General features: G+C 44.7%; 1 long non-coding RNA gene across 1 annotated transcript in view; it reads left to right on the forward strand.

Moving 5' to 3' along the window:
• Positions 1 to 17,823, forward strand: part of LOC149444001 (uncharacterized) — a 53,188-nt gene extending 35,365 nt beyond the window's left edge. The window contains exon 3 of the long non-coding RNA XR_016306558.1: positions 17,471 to 17,823. This is a non-coding gene — a long non-coding RNA (uncharacterized LOC149444001). The remainder of the gene's footprint in view (positions 1 to 17,470) is intronic.
• Positions 17,824 to 21,527: the final 3,704 nt, after the last annotated feature.

Genomic DNA, 21,527 nt, shown 5'->3' on the forward strand with positions numbered 1-21,527 from the left:
TTTGATGCTATACTCTGCAAGTTGGAGAATACCTACAGCTAACATCTTTTTGTCTCCTGCTGACATAATAATCTCTAGTAAAGTATTATCATGTAAAACTAATCCTTTGAGAGTCTCTTTCACTTGTGTTTGTAGTATTCTTATTCAACCAGGTGTGTCAGTAGGGTCTGAGAATGTACTTGGAGTTGAGGCGCAGAACAGAGAACCCAAAATCATCAGCGGCTCCTTCAGGGGGTGGTGCTACATGTGCAGGCTCGTCCAGGATATTCTGTTCTGCCAGCAAGCTACCATAACAGCTTTCCCGAGTCTATCAAGATGGACCCAGTTACTGCAATCCAGTGGTGTGAGGAAGAAAACGGGGGTTTTGTGTAGTAATCAACATTTCTGGAGAGCCTAGGATGGAAGTGCAAGCTGATCAGGCGGTAAAGACACAAGTCCCTGACCAAAAGGTGTGTGGTAGATATCAAGCCTGATCAAGAGAATTCCTGTACTTACACCTTGGTAGATTGAAGGAAAAGCATACCCAGCTGTTTTCAAGGAGCCAGTGTACAGTTAACCAACGATGTCAAAGCTCACCTAGAGACACTATATTTTCCAGCACTGTCTGGACTACTTTTACCAAAGGAAAGGAAAACTGAAGGGCATTCTGAGAAGGCAGATATATTCCCCTGCAGCAGCTGCATGGGAGCTCTTGGTGCAGGGAATTGGAGGCTGACAGAGGAGAATGTGTCTCTTTCCCCTTCAAGAACAGGCTTCAGCTCCACTGCTCAGTGCAGTAAATCTGCTCTGCAGTCCAGCATCACCCAGTACCATGAGGCAACTCTCAATGTTCCAGGGACCACAGCAGGGGCGGACTGACAACTCATAGGGCCCCGGGCAATAGGGGATCATGGGACCCCTGTGTCCTTGCCCAAACTCAAAAAATCCTATGAAAAAGGTACCAGGGGCATCTCATGGGGCCCCCTACTGACCCCGGGCTCCCGGCAGTGCCCGAGTTTCCAAATGGTCAGTCTGCCCCTGGACCACTGTATCATCTGGAAGTTGGGTCGGACGCTGCAAGGCACTTTGCAGACATCGCTACCCTCTGTCTTGATTAGTTGTCAGGAGGCAATCCGGTGCTATTCTACTCTGCCAGGAGACTGACCCTTCACGGAATATTTTGGTTGTGTCATCTCCCAGACATTGCATGCAGACACCATTAACCCCTCTTTATCTACTTAAAGGCTTCTGTTGGGAAATACCCTCTGCTATCCTATTCACTCTGCTAGTTGTGATTGTACAGTGATACTATTGGTCCCCACCATAAGCTAGCTGAAGACCCAGGACACACTTACTCAAGGACTCCTTCACTCAACGTATTGAGTGTACAGAGTCTGTCACCGTTTATCCTTTTTTTGTTGTTGAGGTAGCAATTGTTTACTGTAAGGGGGTATTCCTGTCCAGGTTTCATAAATTGTGCTTTATTGCTTTCTTTGCCTGTGGCAGCAGGACTTAGAGGGAGTTGACTAACTAAATGTCTCCTCTTCCCCCTTTTGCACCTGGGATCATACAGTAGGTTTATCTAAGATCTGTTGGTCCTGCATTTAAAACCATTGTCACGGTCATTTTACTGAATATCTTTGTGACTGTTATATGCTATACTCTGCAAGTTGGGGAATATCCACAGCTAGCATCTTTTTGTCTCCTATTGACTTAATAATCTCTAGCAAAATATTATCTTGTAAAACTATTATTTTGAGAGTCTCTTGCACTTGTGTTTGCAGTGTTCTTATTGATCCAGGTTTGTCAGGGGGAACCCAAAACCATCAGCGGCTGCTTAGGGGGTAGCACTGCCCCTATCTTGTGACCACAACTGAAACGTTTTGTGTTCCAGCATGATTGTTTACCTTTGAACAATGCAAGCTCTATGCATACAAGTTTGATATCAAGAAACACAAGTGGTCTAAACAAGGTTATGACCTTAACACTACTTAACACCTTTGGGATGAGCTGGAACATTTAGGCTCCATGTACACGGGGCATTTGGAAAACACTTCTGAACCATGGAAATGACTGCTGGAAAACATAGGTTAAAAAACGTCTGTTTAACTTCGTTTGCATACTGCGTTTAGAAGCGTTTGAGTTTAGAAGTGTTTTTTAAAGATACCTCAGGAGACCTTCCAAAATACCCAGAATGCCCTGAAAAAACAGTAAAAAATTAACTATTTCAGACATTTTGAGAGAAATAGAGAGAGCAGAAGTAGAGAGAGCAGTATTTGTTGAGATTAGCTGTCTTTTCTTTTTTGTGGTGTTTGGATGTGTTCCAGCTCATTTCTGTGAAGAAATTATTGCAGCAGTGTCTAACATATTTTCTTTCATGCGAAACCTCAAGGTATGGTGTACCAGGTCCATTTGAGTACCGAGAAAACGCTTTGCATGCATTTTCATGCATTTTTCATTATGAAAAAAGGCTCTAGATAGCATCTGGAAATGGAAGAGTTAAAAAAAGTTTCCAAACGCAAATGCTTATTAACACGGTTAGCCACGTGTACACGTGTTTACAAGCGTTTCCAAACATTTGGCATTTGAAACGCTGATAAAATCTACTCCTGAACGCAAGTTTGTTACGTTAAAAAAAACTACTGTAACTCAACTGCCTATAAACGACAAAGTGCACATGGACACACAGGAAAACATTAGGGAGAGTTCAGGGACTGCTGAAAAAGTGCAGAAAAGCTCCTAAACATGAGTTTATCAGCTGCAGTGTACATGGAGCCTACAAGTCAGGTTTTATTGTCCAATATTAGTGCCTGACCCCACACTATTCCTCCCCCTGACACCGACAATGGGGCACTATTCCACACCAGATGAAGTCATGTGATGAAACGCCTTAGGGCGTGGTTAACCAGTGACGTCACCATGCATGCCATACCACGTGTTCGGACCACGTGACCGCAACAATGCCATCTTTGTTGCAGGCAGGCTGGTCAGGTTACTACCTTTTGTACCACTAGCCCCTCCCTCCTAGATTGAAAGCTCTAAGGAGCAGGGCCCTCAAATCCCTCTTGTATTGAACTGTATTGTTACTTGTATTGTCTCCCGTTATATTGTAAACTGTTAGCGCTATATAAATCCTGTATCATAATAATAATAATATAATAATATCATGTCCAGTTTGGTTCAACCAAATGTGGCGAGCCAAACCCTAGGCTTGCAGTTGTGATGCCGTATTTCTATTCAAAAATCCCATTTGGCTGTCAAAAAGTATCATCTTCTGAATGACCGTTAGACACTCCACCGCAGATAATTTTTTAGGGACCAATACAAGTGTGCATGAGCCCTAAGGGTGGCATTATAACCACTGCTGTAAGGAGGGTATCCTTCCCACCGACTACCAATGTAAGAAGCATTTTTCCAATTGCCACTGAATGGATTAACTTTAGCATGGTTTCCCTGAAGCCTGAAAATTATTTCAGTGGTTTCTCTAGGGAAGAAACCAGAGTTCCACTTTAAATGACTGAACATCTCACAGACAGAAGGCACTTCCTAAATTCTTTGTGCCATAGCAGAGGGTACGTTTTTTGTCTCATTCACAGACCTTCATCGTGCCTAAAACAGCTGTATTTATGTTTTGTTTTCTGCTATTTGGTGTTTCCTATCCACCTCACATTAAAGCTCTTTTCTAATTTAAGAAGAAAATCTACATGTTTATTTGCATTAATCTGTCTGAAAATGATGAGTGCATTCAAGCCAAAGATTTGATTACACAAATGGAAACATTCATTAAAAGACATAATCCATGTATTTAGGTTAACATGAGTTATCCTTGTATAACCTATGCATTGTAATAAGCAGCTCAGACTCTTTCCTAATGAGGCATTCTTACTTACCCTGAGACTGAGGCCTGGATCCAGAAAATAACTTCAAGTTAGGACAAACTACTTCTCTTATTTAATTATGCCAAAAATGCTATTAAAGCTGCATGAAAGTAACAAAATTCACAGATGAAAATCAATAACTCTGTTGTCCTCCTTAGGGACATTGTGTAGGACAACAGATAAGGGAAAATCATCATGTAGGACAACAGATAAGGGAAAATCATCATGTAGGACAACAGATAAGGGAAAATCATCATGTAGGACAACAGATAAGGGAAAATCATCATGTAGGATAACAGATAAGGGAAAATCATCTTGTAGGACAACAGATAAGGGAAAATCATCATGTAGGACAACAGATAAGGGAAAATCATCATGTGGGACAACAGATAAGGGAAAATCATCATGTAGGAACACAGATAAGGGAAAATCATCATGTGGGATAACAGATAAGGGAAAATCATCATGTAGGACAACAGATAAGGGAAAATCATCATGTAGGACAACAGATAAGGGAAAATCATCATGTAGGATAACAGATAAGGGAAAATCATCATGTAGGACAACAGATAAGGGAAAATCATCATGTAGGACAACAGATAAGGGAAAATCATCATGTAGGATAACAGATAAGGGAAAATCATCATGTAGGATAACAGATAAGGGAAAATCATCTTGTAGGACAACAGATAAGGGAAAATCATCATGTAGGACAACAGATAAGGGAAAATCATCTTGTAGGACAACAGATAAGGGAAAATCATCATGTAGGACAACAGATAAGGGAAAATCATCATGTAGGACAACAGATAAGGGAAAATCTTCCTGTAGGACAACAGATAAGGGAAAATAATCTTATAGGATAACAGATAAGGGAAAATCATTATGTAGGATAACAGATAAGGGAAAATCATCATGTAGGACAACAGATAAGGGAAAATCATCATGTAGGACAACAGATAAGGGAAAATCATCATGTAGGACAACAGATAAGGGAAAATCTTCATGTAGGACAACAGATAAGGGAAAATCTTCATGTAGGACAACAGATAAGGGAAAAAAGGAACTCCTATATTTATGTATTCATGAAATATACATAAACATAAGAGTTCCTTTTTTCCCTTATCTGTTGTCCTACATGATGTCCCTGAGGAGAGTAACAGAGTTTGTGATTTGATTTTATACAATATATATATTTCATATTTTTCATTCTCATTTTTTCATTTTTTTTTCCACACATATTTCATAAATCAATAAAAATTATTTTCACATCAATCACTTCACAATTTTCCTTTTTTTTCTTTGTCGCATACATCCCACTATAATTTTTCATTACTTCTCTAGCATACAGTATTTACATTTTTGTTTCATTTTTTTCTGTTTTTTTATTTTTTTTCCCTTATCAACTTTATTTTTTTTATTGTTTTCATTTTTAATCATACATTTCTCTTCATTATATATTTTTTGTTTACTTTTGTGTCATTTTTTCTTTTTTGTTTATTATCATTTTTTCCATTCCCCGTTTTATACTCATTCTCACTCTTTATTCATTTCATTCTCTCATCTTATTTTTTTCTTAAAGTGTCACTAAACCCACTTAATAAAAATTCTGTATATGCTGTTCATACTCACTCAGTCAGTCACTATGAAATTCGTTTTATGTTCTTGTCAGGACAAATTGGGCTTTCATTTGGTGGTAAACAGTAATGAATATCTCCTGAATTTATTTAATTATCAGAAAACTGATTCAAAATAATTTTTTTAGCTTTTTTTTAGAATTTAGCTGTATATTTCTTGCTATTACCATAATCTACCACAAAAAACGACGGAAAATAAATTATCCTGCTCCCAACGTTTTCAGCGATACCACAAACTGTATGTGTATGTTATTTGTTGTTTGTACTTGTGGTAGGGCCCAGAAACAGTAGTGCAGCCCCAAAATTACCCATCAGTTCCCAACAGTGCTGCCCATCAGTGCCCAACAGTGCTGGCCATCAGTGCTGCCAATCTGCGCGCATCAGTGCAGTCAATCTGTGCTGCAAGTGCTGCCAATCAGTGCCCATCAGTGTCACAAGTCAGTGCCTCCAGTCAAATACCCTTCAGTGCTGCCTATTAGTGCCTATCAGTGCCACCTATCAGTGCCCATCATTGCCACTTATCAGTGCAGCCTCATCAGTGCCTCTTCATCAATTCAGCCTATCAGTTGCCATCAGTGCGCCTATCAGTGCCGCCTTATCAGTGACCATCAGTGCTACCTATCAGTGCAACCTCATCAATTCACATCAGTGAAGGTGAAAAATTACCTGTTTGTACAGGTGCATGGTCGCGCAATTATCATTTAACCGCTTGCCTACAGAGCACTTATACTCCCTTCCTGCTCAGGACAATTTCCAGCTCTCAGCGCTGTCACACTTTGAATGACAATTGCGCGGTCATGCAACACTGTACCTATATTAAATTTTTATCATTTTTTATGACAGATAGAGCTTTATTATGGTGGTATTTAATCACCTCTGGGTTTTTTATTTTTTCTTAAACAAACCAAAAACCACTGAAAATTTTGAAAAAAAAATGTTTTTCTTAGTTTTTGTTATAAAACTTTGTAAATAAGTGATTTTTCTCCTTCACTGATGTGCGCTAATGAGGCGGTAGTGATGGGCACTGATAAGCTTCACTGATGGACACTGATAGGTGGAACTGATGGGCACTGATGAGGAGGCACTGGTAGGTGGCACTGATGGGCATTGACAGGCATCACTGATGGGCACTGAAAGGCAGCACTGATAGGCGGCACTGATAGGCGGCACTGACTGGCACTGATAGGTGGCACTGACTGGCACTGATAGGTGGCACTGACTGGCACTGTTAGGTGGCACTGGCTAGCACTGATAGGCGACATTGACTGGCACTGATAGGTGGCACTGATTGGCAGCACTGATAGGTGGCACTGATTGGCATTGATAGGTGGCACTGATTGGCACTGATGGGTGACACTGAAGGGCAGCTCAGATGGGCACTGATATGTGGCATTGATGTGCACTGGTAGGCACTGATATGTGGCATTGATGTGGCACTGATGGGCACTGGCACGTGGCACTGTTCAGCACTGACAGCTGGCACTCATGGACACTGACAGGTGGCACTTCTGGGCCTACACAGATCATAAGGGCACGCTGATCATCAGTGCCCTGATGATCTGTGTACATGTCCCCTCCGCGGAACGCCAATTACCGGCTCTCCTCTCGAGCTGTCAGCGTGACAGCTCGAGATGAGAGAAATGCCAATAACCGGCATTTCCATGTTTACATGTGATCAGCTGTGATTGGACACAGCTGATCACATGACTGAGCCAACATCTTCAGCTCTTTCCGTGGATCGGTGATCCGCTGTGTCCGAGGGACACAGAGCACTGCCAATCGCCACGCTGCACGCTTCCTGAGCCGCGCATGCATGGTGAACAAGAGAACCATGGAGAACCACCTTGCGCCCGTCATTGGACTATATGGCGGGCGGGAGGTGGTTAAAGTTCGACAGCACTGAAAGCTGAAAATCGGCCTGGGCAGGACCGGGGTAAAAGTGCCCGGTAGGCAAGTGGTTAAAGTACTCATGACTGTATGGGAATATGTTAATGAATTAAATAAATGTGATCTTTAGTTATATTTTGTAATTTTTCTGCAAAGGATACCAAACACAGATAACTGAATACATTTTTACCAACAATAAACATGTTTTGTAAACCCATCACAGTAGAGGTCTATACTCTGTTCTCAGGTTCTTTATTGGATGTACAGTAATGTCCATTAAACTCCTATTTTAATTTTGGAAAAAGTTGGAAGCCACAGGTTACCAATTCTGTATTGTATGTTGGATTGCTCACACAGATATCACTCTATACAGATTGTACTATATACACCACAATACCTATTGCTGTCAGGAAGTCAATCACAGCTCAATATATATATCCTGATATAGACATGAGCATTTTTTTTCATGCATGTAAATCTTACATGTTCAGTTTTGAAGTGCTTCAAAGATAATTTCTCCTTATAAAGAACTGCTGGCATTCCTAATTTGATATTTCCCCATTAATTTGTTCAGGGGAATCTTCCCCTTCACATAAAAAAATAAATAAATTAGAGAGCCCCCTGCAATTCTCACACTGCCGTGGACAATACTCTCCAATATTCTTATGGATAATATGTGGATTTGAAATTCCATTGATATGGATTCTTAGATGGTTGGTTTCTCCATTCTTTTTTTTTGAACCATGCATAATATATACTTTGAGCAGTCTGAGTCTATGGAGATCATTGCCAGTAAGAATATTCCCATCTAAACCTATGTCTCCTTGTTTGTCTAATTAAATTCTTATGTTATTCCTTGCAGTACATAGTTGCTGTAGTTGTGGGTTTATAGGTTAAGTCATCACCCTGGGACATATATCAGGTTGCCAAAAGCTAGTCTTGAATGAAGGCTTCATTTTGAAATGGAAACTTCACTACTCTTGTGCCAAACCAGTAGCAGAAATTGGGGAAATTAATGTAACTGCTTTTGATAATTCAGCAGACATGAGAGATCTTGACGAATGGAAAATATTTGAGGGGATCCGTTGAACTGCCTGGGGCCTCACTTGTCATCTTGGGGAATCCATCAAAAAACATATCATTCAGCAAAAAAAGTGAAGCGCTGAGTTTTTCTGCGGAAATATACATTACAGACCTACGTGCTGGTCTTGCAGGAGATGGGCTTGTTCACACTTGAAATAGCCTGGATGATTCATGAAGAAATCCACAAGTACAAACAAATCCCTGGGAGAGTTTAAAACCCCAACATTACATGGAACAGTGAATTGTCTGAGATGCATTCGTAATGCTGATCCCTACTAATGCTAGGAGAAAGACCGAAAACTGCTTTGCCACTTAAAAAATGATTTGCCTATATTTAAACAGCCAATAAAGGGTATATGTTATGTTGGTACACATTTCAGTGTCTCCTTTACTGTGATATGTAGTACATCAGCACTGGATTAGTGCAATTGAGAATTTTATTTCAGGGAAATTTTAAAGAATTTCAGTAAATTTTACCATTGTGGTAAAATGCATTGAATCCCGGGGAAAAGGGGAAGCTCTGCTTGTCTGCCTGCCCCCCCTTCCTCCACTGCCACATTTGGCACTTTTTGGGTGCAAGGGGGAAGTGGATACCTGGTTTCAACAGGTACCCTCTCCCACTTTCGGCTCAGTTTTTTGTGGCAAACTGAGCCAGACATTCGGTCCCCTCCTTGCCCCGCAGTCTTCTGGGACACTTCACAGGTCCCAGAAGACTGCTGGACCAATCAGGAGGTGCAATATGACTCATGCATGTGCAGTGGGCACCCGGCTGTGAAGCTGCAAGCCCACAGTTGAGATGCCGGCACCAGGGAGAGAAGAGGGAGAGAAAGGACGATGCGTGTGAGCACATTGCTGGATTCTGGGAAAGGTGAGTGTGTGTTTATTGAAAATAAGCAGCTACAGTTTTGTTCGTCCTGACTTAAACAGAAAAACAGCTGGAACTCTGCTTTAAGCTGAGTTTTTGTGGGTCAAAGATTGCAATAGGCTTTAAATTGCTCCTTTAGTTAATAGAAAATCTTTTGAACTATCTTGAACCTCTTCTTGTGCCAAAAAACAGCAATAAAGAACACAATATAACATGAAATAAACTAAAGTGTTCCTAATACACAAGCTAAAACACAAAGAAAAATGAAAAGAGGAAATTTCACCTAAATAGATTGATTCAAACAAAGTACTCCTGTCAGCGCTACAGGTGGAAGGGCCCTCAGTGTTATAGGTCTGAATAGTGGCCCAGAAACAGCTTCTCTTCTCTCTAGTGGAACCAGATATAGATCAATCAGCACAGGGAGTCTAGACATCACTTTGGACTGGGGAAATCCGAACTGAAACAAAAGCAAAAGAAGGTATGCCGGCCTTTGTGCATTTTCATAAAACATTCCAGTTCAGTCAAAACACTGTAATCACGTCCATCCACAGGGGCATAGATTATATGTTTAAAGGGCTGTGCCCTCTTCATCAGAGCTAATCTAACCCACCACACTGTAATCTATCAATTGATTCAAATTTGGATTTAAATGGCTCCAACAGTCTTTTTTAACTGTAGACAAATAATCATTTAAAATAGCAATAGCTAAATAAAGTATACCAATAATTAACATAACAAAATTTGGTTATGAGAGGAAGTCTTTGATGTCTGCTAGCCAAAAAAGCTTGAGTAAGATCCAGTCTCGTCCCTAGTCAAATCATACCAGCTTCGGGACAGCTCTAGAACTGATCATTTCTGACTTCCCAAGAGAGCAGGCCTGACAGACCCCCAAAGACCCCTCAACCTGTTGTGACAATCCCGCATTATTCTGAATCTGTTGTCAGACAATAAACAATGGGACAACTTTCTTTGGAGAACGTTTTGGAATAAACTCCCAGAAGCCCCAACAGATCCATCTCTTATGGCTTCTCTGTGCAACATAACCCTAAACTTCCAATCAGGTCAGGCTGCTACACTGAGCACTTAATGCTTTCTTGGGGGCTGTTCCTCATCTCAGTTATGTAGCCCCTCCATGAATTTGTATTTTGCTAGGTCCATCTTTTCACAAATAAGAACATCTACACCCTCAAAAAAAAATGAATGTAACACTTTTTAATCAGAGTATAGCATCAAGTCAGTTAAACTCCTGGGATATTGATCTGGTCAGTTAAGTAGCAAAGGGGGTTGTTAATCAGTTTCAGCTGCTTTGGTGTTAATGAAATTAACAACAGGTGCACTAGAAGGGCAACAATGAGACGACCCCCCAAAACAAGAATGGTTTTACACTAACATTTTTTTCCCTACTCATCTTTTCTGACTGTTTTTCACTAGTTTTGCATTTGGCTAGGCTCAGTGTCACTACTGGTAGCATGAGGCGATACCTGGACCCTACAGGCAGTCCAACTCCTCCAGGATGGCACATCAATATGTGCCATTGCCAGAAGATTTGCTTTGTCTCCCAGCACAGTCTCAAGAGCATGGAGGAGATTCCTAGAGACAGGCAGTTCCTCTAGGAGAGCTGAACAGGGCCATAGAAGGTCCTTAACCCATCAGAGGAACCGGTATCTGCTCCTTTGTGCAAGCAGGAACAGGATGAGCACTGCCAGAGACCTCCAGCAGGCCACTGGTGTGAATGTCTGTGACCAAAAAATAAGAAACAGACTTCCTGAGGGTGGCCTGAGGGCCCGATGTCCTCTAGTGGGCCCTGTGCTCACTGCCCGGCACCATAGAGCTCGATTGGCATTTAACATTGAACACCAGAATTGGCAGGTCCACCACTGGTGCCCTGTGCTTTTCATAGATGAGAGCAGGTTCACCCTAAGCACATGTGACAGATGTGAAAGGGTCTGGAGAAGCCATGGAGAATGTTATCCTGCCTGTGACATCGTTCAGCATGACCGTTTTGGTGGTGGGTCAGTGATGGTCTGGGGAGGCATATCCATGGACGGACACAGAGGCCTCTACAGGCTAGACAATGGCACCCTGACTGCCATTAGGTATTGTGATGAAATCCTTGGATCCTTTGTCAGACCCTACACTGGTGCAGTTGGTTCTGGGTTCCTCCTGGTGCACAACAATGCCCGGTCTCATGTGGTTAGAGTATGCAGGCAGTTCCTGGAGAATGAAGGAATTGATACCATTGAATGGCCCACACGCTCGCCTGACCTAAATCTAATAGAACGCCTCTGAGATATCATGTTTCTGTCCATCCGACTCTGCCTGTCAGGGCTCCCGGGTGTGACCAGAGGTATGTGACTGACGCAAACCAAACCAAACCAAACCAAACCAAACCACCCACAGATAACAGTACATACAGTGCAAGCGTCGTCAGGCAGGCTGGGTCAATACAGGTACAGGTACAGGGGGAGCAAGCGGAGAATAGTCAGGTCACGAGCAGGGTACAGCAACTAACAGGCAGGTAGGTACAGGGGGTCAGGCAGAGAATGGTCGGGGTCACAAGCCAGGGATCAGAACAGGAGAAGTCAGCAGAGGTCAGAATCAAGCCGGGTCAGCAACAAGACAGGAACAGGATGCAGGATGCAGGTTTACAAGATACAGGGCCCAGGAAAAACACAACACCAAGGCAGAGTCTGCAGGTCTTAATGTCCCTTAAATACACCAGTATAATTAGTTCCAGGTGTTTGACTGGCTGCAAGGTTGAGTCTCTGATTGCTGGGAGCACCCGCTGGCCAGCCCTGGTACTGCAGCTCACAAGGCAGGTGAGTCCCACTATTGCTGGCCAGTCCATTCCTGACAGTACCCCCCCCCTCAAGGAGCGGCCTCAGGACGCTCCAAACAGTCCTAGCTGGGCAAAATGTTCCACCGCCCGGGTCTGGTAACTGGCGGGATATCAAAGACTGGCACACCGGGCAGGACTCCGGGCAGGACTCCGGGCAGAGGCACACCGGGCAGAGGCACACCGGGCTGGACTCCGGACAGAGGCACACCGGGCTGGACTCCGGGCAGAGGCACATCGGGCTGGACTCCGGGCAGAGGCACATCGGGCTGGACTCCGGGCAGAGGCACATCGGATTAGCAGGTGAAGCAGCAGGCACCGGGCCCCCAGGCGGGGAGCTAGGCATCGGGCCCCCAAGCGGAGCGGCGGGCGCTGGGACCCCAGGAGGGGCGACAGGCATCGGGCCCCCAGGAGGGGCGACAGGCATCGGGCCCCCAGGCGGGGCGACAGGCATCGGGCCCCCAGGCGGGGCGACAGGCATCGGGCCCCCAGGAGGGGCGATGGGCATCGGGCCCCCAGGAGGGGCGACGGGCATCGGGCCCCCAGGCGGGGCGACGGGCGCCGGGCCCCCAGGCGGAGCGGCGGGCGCCGGGCCCCCAGGCAGAGCGACAGGTCTCGGGCCCCCAGGCGGAGCGGCGGGCGCCGGACCCCCAGGCGGAGTGACAGGTCTCGGGCCCCCAGGCGGAGCGGCGAGCGCCGGACCCCCAGGCAGAGCGACAGGCCTCGGGCCCCCAGGCGGAGCGGCGGGCGCCGGACCCCCAGGCAGAGTGACAGGTCTCGGGCCCCCAGGCGGAGCGGCGGGCGCCGGACCCCCAGGCGGAGCGACAGGTCTCAGGCCCCCAGGCGGAGCGACAGGTTTCAGGCCCCCAGTCGGAGCGACAGGTCTCAGGCCCCCAGGCGGAGCGACAGGTCTCAGGCCCCCAGGCGGAGCGACAGGTCTCAGGCCCCCAGGCGGAGCGGCGGGCACCGAGTCACCAGGCACGACAGTGGGCTCCGAGTCAACTGGCAAGACTGCGGGCACCGAGTCAACTGGCAAGACTGCGGGCACCGAGCCAACTGGCGGAACAGCGGGCTTCGAGTCGTCTGGCAAGACCGCGGGCACCGAGTCGTCTGGCAAGACCGCGGGCACCGAGTCGTCTGGCGGAACAGCGGGCACCAAGTCAACTGGCGGAACAGCGGGCACCGAGTCAACTGGCGGAACAGCGGGCTTCGAGTCGTCTGGCAAGACTGCGGGCACCGAGTCGTCTGGCAAGACCGCGGGCACCGAGTCGTCTGGCAAGACTGCGGGCACCGAGTCAACTGGCGGAACAGCGGGCACCGAGTCAACTGGCGGAACAGCGGGCTTCGAGTCGTCTGGCAAGACTGCGGGCACCGAGTCGTCTGGCAAGACTGCGGGCACTGAGTCATCTGGCAAGACTGCGGGCACCGAGTCGTCTGGCAAGACTGCGGGCACCGAGTCGTCTGGCAAGACTGCGGGCATCGAGTCAACTGGCGGAACAGCGGGCACCGAGTCGTCTGGCAAGACTGCGGGCACCGAGTCGTCTGACAAGACTGCGGGCACCGAGTCGTCTGGCAAGACTGCGGGCACCGAATCACCAGGCACGACAGTGGGCTCTGACTCAATTGGCACAACAGCGGGCACCGGATCAGGTACCGGATCATCTGGATCAACAGCGGGCATCGAGTCAACTGGCCTACTAGGATCGTCAGGCTGGATCAGTTCATCATGCTGAGTAGCGGCATCAGGCTGAATGCAGGCATCAGGCTGAGTAGAGGCTTCAGGCTGAGTAGAGGCTTCAGGCTGAGTAGAGGCTTCAGGCTGAGTAGAGGCATCAGGCTGCGTAGAGGCATCAGGCTGAAGAGAGGCATCAGGCTGCGTACAGGCATCAGGTTGAGTAGAGGATGCAGGCTGAGTAGAGGCTTCAGGCTGAGTAGAGGCTTCAGGCTGAGTAGAGGCTTCAGGCTGAGTAGAGGCTTCAGGCTGAATAGAGGCATCAGGCTGAAGAGAGGCATCAGGCTGAGTAGAGGCATCAGGCTGAAGGGAGGCATCAGGCTGCGTACAGGCATCAGGCTGAGTAGAGGATTCAGGCTGAGTAGAGGCTTCAGGCTGAGTAGAGGCTTCAGGCTGAACCACGGAAGGCAGGTTCACCGGTTTGGATACTGGCAGGATGGTATTGGTTGGAAAGAATTTTCGCTTTTTTCTGGTTTTAACTACTGGAGCACTGCAAGTAAACGCAGGTCTGCAAATGAATGGAGCAGCTGGAGACAGAGAAGAGCTGGAGGATAGAACAGGGGAAGGAACAGTCGCTACAGAGGGCTTCTTTCAAGGGTTAAAGGCAGGATAGGTGCAGCGAGTGGGAGCAGAGGACTGACATGCGGTAGATAGCCAAGTATACTGGGCTGTAACTGGGGGAGTTGTTGGGAATACAGGAGTAGAGCTTTGAGGAAATAGATTAGAAGCAGGACTGGGTCTTTGTAAGCTGACTGAGGCTGGGTGTAACAAATCTGTCCATGTCTGCAGTATGGGTTGAACAAAGCTGAGCTTACACAAAGCCTGTCTGACCAAAGACTGCACTGCGTTTATACAATCTCTTAGTACCTGTGGTGAACATGTGGAATAACGCTCCAGAAAGTAACCCACATCATCCTCTAATGACCACACCAGGGACTCTACCTGGTCTGCACTAAATGGCGGCAAAAATTCATCCCTGCATTCGGGGGTACCAGAAGAAACCAACTCAGCACAAACCTTAATCAATGGCTGCACCTCAGAGAATTCTGTGCCCTGATCTACTAGAACATGAGCGAGCCGTATACATTCTAGCAGTTCATCCTGGGTATACTCCTTCAGAGTTTGATAAGCATACTCCCTGTCATCAAACACTAGCAGATATAAATACGCAACCTCATCCAGATCCATCCTTCCCATCAACAAACCAAGATGGCTTCCCTGTGCAGCCACTTCTGGTCAGGATTGGCCTTGGTGTAATGTCAGGGCTCCCGGGTGTGACCAGAGGTGTGTGACTGACGCAGGGAAATGCAGACTTCAGATATGTTATAAACAATATAATTTATTAACACTAACAATACAAACATAAACGCAGTGCAATACTAAAACATAACACAGTGCAAACAAACCAAACCAACCACCCACAGATAACAGTACATACAGTGCAAGCGTCGTCAGGCAGGCTGGGTCAATATAAATCGGGCAGGTAGGTACAGGGGGAGCAAGCGGAGAATAGTCAGGTCACGAGCAGGGTACAGCAACTAACAGGCAGGTAGGTACAGGGGGTCAGGCAGAGAATGGTCGGGGTCACAAGCCAGGGATCAGAACAGGAGAAGTCAGCAGAGGTCAGAATCAAGCCGGGTCAGCAACAAGACAGGAACAGGATGCAGGATGCAGGATGCAGGTTTACAAGATACAGGGCCCAGGAAAAACACAACACCAAGGCAGAGTCTGCAGGTCTGAATGTCCCTTAAATACACCAGTATAATTAGTTCCAGGTGTTTGACTGGCTGCAAGGTTGAGTCTCTGATTGCTGGGAGCACCCGCTGGCCAGCCCTGGTACTGCAGCTCACAAGGCAGGTGAGTCCCACTATTGCTGGCCAGTCCATTCCTGACACTGCCAGTCTGCACCTCAGACTGCCCATGAGCTCAGTGATGCCTTGGTCCAGATCTGGGAGGAAATACTCCAGGACACCATCTGTTTTCTCATTAGGAGCATGCCCTGACGTTGTCAGGCATGCATACAAGCACATGGGGGCCATACAAACTACTGAGTACCATTTTGGGGTGTATTTGAATTCAGTCCCCTGTATATTGATAATTATAATTTCCTCAAATAATGGGGCATTCTTATGTTCCTAACACATTACCCAGTCCATATCAGTATAGATATCCAGCATTATGTTTTTCCCCTTTGAGATCTGATGTGTTTTTGAAGTGTTCCTTTAATTTTTTTGAGCAGTGTATATTTATAGAAAGATCTTTTTGCAATCAGATCATGCACATCCAAATGCCATGTCTGAAGGTAGTTTTAGACTGAATCTTTAGAATTAAGTTGTACTGGTAAATGTCACCTGAAAAACGTAAGTCAGTAGTCATAAGTAAGCCACTGAGAAACTATCGGTAAAAAGGCTAAAATATCCAAATGTCTCAATGTTTAGTTATCATGACCTCAGATTTGTGATATGTGGGTTCATTTTTAAATAGCCCCAAACATGCACTGTTGTTTTAACACAGCGTTTATTGGGTTCTCTCTTATTTAATGTGCTAAAAATATTTTCTGTGCGTTTGAAAGATTCCTCTGTGTTCTAATATAGAAGGAGGCAGAGAAAATATGCAGTATATTCCACTGAGAAGAAGGTTTCTCTGTATTTATGCCTGCAAATCCAGTCTCAGTGTCTTCTAAGTCTCATGTGTTGCCCAGATGGGGGAAGAAAAGCAGCTTCTACTTCTTCACCCGTGTTAGCAATTTTGTCTTTACATGCTATGAAACAGTAGGAGATAAGATACTTAAGTCACATTGTGAGCAGTGGGTAATTATTTTTCATGCAAAATACATCAATGTTAAGAAAGAATTCTAGCATAAATATACCCTAACATATAGATAAAACAAACTCATTTTCTAGGCAATAGTGGTACTCTACTGGGCCTGGGTTGAGTGTCACCTCTGAAGATTAATTTCTTCAAGTAATATGGGATACTTCATGCATGTCTCTAATTACAAGCTATGATCATTAAGAAGAATAGGAATAAAATGCTGAGGTCTGAATTCCCTAACATACAAGCAGGTGCAGCAGCAGAGGTCCCACCAGGCCCCTTAGACCCAGCTGTAGTCCTCTCTATAGAAGTTCTGTTACAGCTCATTAGCTAACAAACATTTATTTCCTGTGAAAAAAAATTGACATGCAAAACTATGACTTCAAGGTTTAATCGTATGTTCAGGCAGTACCCACATTTAACCCCAGTCCTCATTCCTCGCTATACCATCTACCAGCATTAATTTTGTTCTTTTTGCCATGTCCCTATAGCAAAAAAAATACAGCTTTAGTAATGATTGTGACATCATCACCTCACCCTCAGAACTACATCGCCCAGTAGTCCTTTCTCTGCATACATTGAGGTTGATTTACTAAAGGAGCAGAGCATGTTAAATAGTTTTCACTTAGCTCATTAATGAAGTAAAGCTAAGTGAAAATTAGCTTTGTAAATAATACCCAAGGAAAATGAAAAAAAAAATTTAATGTAGGAGCTCATTGAATTTCTGGCAGATTAATCTGTATTTTTCTCTACTTGCAGAACTTTGAAGAGTTAAACACGTGGAAATGTGCATATATTGGAAAGATGTACCAAACAGCTTTTTCTTTATTTTGTCCAGAAATACACTTTAACTCCACTCCGAGTTCAGTGAGATGAGTGATGTAAACAGGGTAGATATCAAATAACAGCAAACACAAATGCTCCTGCGCTTGGGGATGGACTCGATCCAGGCTACAAACACATTAAGAATGTCCTGGAACATGCACACCTTGCTGCCCTCAAATGGACCGGGGGAATCCAAATATACTGAATGGGGAAAGAACAAAGAGAGGGCACACAGGCCTAGTGCATTACCATAAAAAATGTTTAATAAAAAATAAAGTAGGTGTTGTACTCACAAACGACAATATAGTCAAGGCACATCATAAAGAACAGCTGGGTCAACACCGCGCTGAGTAACAGTCCGCAATAGGGAGTTTAGACATCCAAAAGCTGGCGCGTTTCGAGGACTTGCCTCTTCCTCAGAGCCAAGGAAGAGGCAAGTCCTCGAAACGCGTCAGTTTTTGGATGTCTAAACTCCCTATTGTGGACTGTTACTCAGCGCGGTGTTGACCCAGCTGTTCTTTATGATGTGCCTTGACTATATTGTCATTTGTGAGTACAACACCTACTTTATTTTTTATCTAGATATCAAATACCTCTGTGTTTATTCAATGTTGTTTTGTTGTTTGTTTCATCTCTGTGTCTCAAATGAGGCTAGTCACTTCATTGGGTATATGTGATGGTTTACAACCACTTCTACTTGTGTTTTTTGTAATACATTCTTGCATTTCTTATGTTTGCAATCCTGTGAGCTGGTTGAATAACTGTGATTGCACACTCAAAGCCATTGTAGAAACATTATTCTATTATATTTTGCACACCTTCTAATTTGTGGATACTAACACACACTAGCAAAAGCAAATGAGCAAAGGGGCATTGTAGTGACAGAGGTGGCGACAGGAACCATGTTGAGCAGAGGGTAATAGCTGAGGAACACACCGGAGCAGCCTGGAACACGGAAGAGGAGTGTACATAAGAAAATAGTGTATCAAACCAGTCAGCAAGTTTGCAGACCCCTGTATAGAAGCATGCTGGAATAACAGAAGACTGGACCAGGAAGCAGGACTGTAGAGATAAAGAAGAACCAGAATACCAAACCAATCGTCAGGGTAGCCAGCAGACAAGAAAATACAAAGGCACCCATGGTGGGTACAAGGAAGTAAGTCCAAAAGAAGAAATAGACAGGAAACAAGCACACAAGCAAGGACCTTGAAGCAAGCAAAATGACTCAGGCGGCAGACATGTGGAGGCAAATCCTTTAAATATGTGCGGCCCATGAGTCACATGACATAATTGGCTGTAACATAGCAGGAAGTACTTGGAAGCACTAAAGGCCAGGGGAAGAAGTCTGGAAGTGTGGGAGCAAGGAGGGCAAGTGGCAATACATTAGTTGAAAAAGTCCATATCACCAGAAAGCAACATGAGCACTGAAGACCAGACCCTGCCACACTACAGTCCAGAAGAAAGAAGACTTGGGACCCAGTTTATCACATTAGCCAAGTTTCAGATAAGAAATTGAGTAGAGGGTGTGTAGTGGGCAAGGAAGTTTTACCTTGGAGATCAGCTTTAATGGATTTGCAATGGAGCCCATGATACATAGTTATGACCCTGGAACCACAACTGGATGAACTTTAACAAAACATAATACACTGTTCCACCAAGCCCTGCAGAACCTTTTATTATTATGGAGGTGTGCGGGTGGCTTGTGCCCCTAGTTTAAGTTGGGTATACAAAAATCTTGCTTACATTTTCTTTCCTGCCTTGCAGGTGGTTGAAACATTGAGTTGGTGGGTTTCAAAGACGTATTGTAAACAACCTTGTCAATGTGTGTATGCTTTCAAATAATTTTTTTACACCTTACATTTAAATACAGAGAATATCGAAGTCCTTTCTTCATCTATCTCCCTCCATCTGGGTGCACAGCATGGGGGAATAACTGGGAATTCCCATGAGAATGAGCTTTTGATATGGGCAGGAGCACCTTCTCACGATATTTTGATCAACCAGCTGTCCCATAAGGCACAGCAATGTTACCTATGCCTCCCAGATGCTTTAGAAACCGTGGTTTATTCACCCTAAAACAGATCCATCTTTTATGCACATTTTGTATGCCTGGCAGTGAACAGCTTGTCCTAAAACAAGCATCGGATGTATTATGACTTTAAAGAGACCTGCCTTTCCTTAGTTGCTGATGCTGTGTGTAGCATTGTTCCTTTTGGGGTTGTGCAGAGTGACCCCCTAAGCAGTCTGGCAGGATAACATTTTCAGAGTTTGTTCAAATAAGGGGGGTGCAGCGCTATATAAAATGACAGATACTCATAAAATACAAATAGTAAATAGTGACTTAGTGCAAATGAGATAAAGCCACTTAATGGTGGCTATAAAGTGACACTCAGGTGTAAAAATAATAAAAAGAGTCCAAAGAAGGGGTGCTCTTAAGATCCAAGATGATCTTCAGATGTCCAATGATTGGAACAACCAGGTGATAAAGATGTAAAGATTGCGCACTCACCAGATACGCAATCTTTATGCGCATTTGCATATCAAAATCACAGGATACCAGAAGCAACTCATATAAAAATATTACTGACCCAGGTGTAAACAAAGATGGCCGCCGGGGCCCCTCGTGGCGTCCAACCTGCTGTAGCCTTTCTGACGCGTTTCGAGCGAAGGCTCGTATTCATAGGGGTGCAGCTTACAGTAGTGGACGCTACTGACACTGTTTAAATACGGACCTTCAAAGTATCCAACAAAAAGGTAAGGCAGGAGCTGCTCATGGTAGTGCCATGGCTTGTCTTAATAGATGGTCTTTGAATTAGATGAAATTGTTCTCTGATATCAAATATTGGCCCAATATGTGGGTGTACTGCATGTAAAGGAACTTCCTTGGTATACCAAGATGGCGGCTGGCGCCGGAAGTGCATCACCGCGTACCGGAAGCTGCGTAATAGCGTACCTACGCGCTACGTCACTGGCTACTCGTGGGGCCACGAGGGGCCCCGGCGGCCATCTTTGTTTACACCTGGGTCAGTAATATTTTTATATGAGTTGCTTCTGTTATCCTGTGCCTATATACTTAATAAAGTACCTCAAGGATATCACACTATGTGGCCTTCTCTGTTTATTTGAGCTCTGGTGAAAACCAGCCAGATCCACAGAGTAGCCGCATCTATCCGAGTGCCAGGCAGCAGGAGCCACATGACCAGATCTGACCAGACCTAATGTGATGACATCAGTGGTCCAGTGATTTTGATATACAAATGCACATAAAGATTGCGTATCTGGTGGGTGCGCAATCTTTACATCTTTATCACCTGGTTGTTCCAATCATTGGACATCTGAAGATCATCTTGGATCTTAAGAGCACCCCTTCTTTGGACTCTTTTTATTATTTTTACACCTGAGTGTCACTTTATAGCCACCATTAAGTGGCTTTATCTCATTTGCACTAAGTCACTATTTACTATTTGTATTTTATGAGTATCTGTCATTTTATATAGCGCTGCACCCCCCTTATTTGAATATTTTCAGAAGGTTATATATGGTGCCTTTTTTGGTGTACAGCTGCTGTGTTCTTTGTCCAAGCGCTCACTATATTCCATTTTATTGAATTTTCAGAGTTTGGTTCTTGGTGTACGGTGGGGTGAAAAATAAGTTGGGTGCCAGTCAGTGCAGTCTTTTTACCATTTACTGCTGAATGCAGGTCTAGGAGGAAGGGTTTAGGGGTGCAAGGTATCCCAAAATTGCAGAAAAATAAGAGAGATATTCTGAAGCAGCAGTAGTAGTAATGAGACCCTTTAAGAGCAGTCTCTTCGTAAATTCTGACCTTATTAGAACAGCCAGACAGATGTATGACCTGCTAAAGGCAGTCACAGTCTTTGTTAGTTTGCAGTGGATCTCTCTCCTATAAATCTGTCTCTTGACCCTTTTACGGCAGTCAAGGAAACCTTGATTGATGGGCCATTAATCCTTTTTACAATGTCCAGAAGTAGCT

The sequence above is a fragment of the Staurois parvus genome, unplaced genomic scaffold (assembly GCF_062004578.1).
Source record: "Staurois parvus isolate SC_StPar_1 unplaced genomic scaffold, SC_StPar_1.0 ptg000818l, whole genome shotgun sequence".
NCBI classification, from domain to species: domain Eukaryota; kingdom Metazoa; phylum Chordata; class Amphibia; order Anura; family Ranidae; genus Staurois; species Staurois parvus.